At 32.6% G+C, this 751-nt stretch overlaps 1 protein-coding gene across 1 annotated transcript in view; it reads right to left on the minus strand.

Moving 5' to 3' along the window:
• The window catches only part of LOC119585504 (uncharacterized protein DKFZp434B061-like), a 59,739-nt gene that overhangs the window by 57,537 nt on the left and 1,451 nt on the right, over nt 1-751 (minus strand). The gene's annotated exons all lie outside the window — the stretch shown is intronic.

Consider the following 751-nt stretch of genomic DNA (forward strand, 5'->3'; position numbering starts at 1 on the left):
AGTATTGGGTACTAGGACATTGCAAGTAGGTAGGGTTAGTAACGATAGTACTACCCTGTATTTCTGCCAAAGAAAAAAAAATGTCATTGATATATTGGAGGTATTTTCGAAACAGCGAAGACATACCTGGACTAATCACCCATTGTCCATATATTCTTTCTGTATACATACTCATGATAATATCCCACCGCTATGTAGGAAATATGTGTTATATACAGTGAAGATATACCAGAACTAAATACCTACCGTACTTATATTTTTTCTGTCTTTCTCCTCAACACATTATACAATATCTAGCGTTATATCGGAAGTGTTATAAATAGCGAAGAGAGACTACAGCTCAACGTGTTTATGCTTCAAGGACTTACCTGCAGAGAGAATGTTGCATTCCACTTTCAATCAATTCTTAGAGAATATATATTTTCCTAAATCCTGGATTGAAAACTGATTGAAAACTGAATTTTCTGTTTATTCTTCCATATTTTGACTTAACAATAATCATTTGTCTGGAATAGTTTGCTTGAAGAAGAAATATATTTATTATTGAAATATGAATTTTGCGTAAATATTTTTGCACTGGGATCTCTGAGAGTAAGCCTGATTTATTTTTTTGGCCAGAACAGTAGAAGATGGAATAATAGTAGTTGAAGAAGAAAGAAATACCAAGAATCAGAAAAGTAGAAAAACAATATGATGCAACAGAATAAGAGGAAAAAAGAATGACAGAGAGCGCTTGTACAGAATAAGAAGT

Source organism: Penaeus monodon, chromosome 19 (genome assembly GCF_015228065.2).
Source record: "Penaeus monodon isolate SGIC_2016 chromosome 19, NSTDA_Pmon_1, whole genome shotgun sequence".
Lineage (NCBI taxonomy): Eukaryota > Metazoa > Arthropoda > Malacostraca > Decapoda > Penaeidae > Penaeus > Penaeus monodon.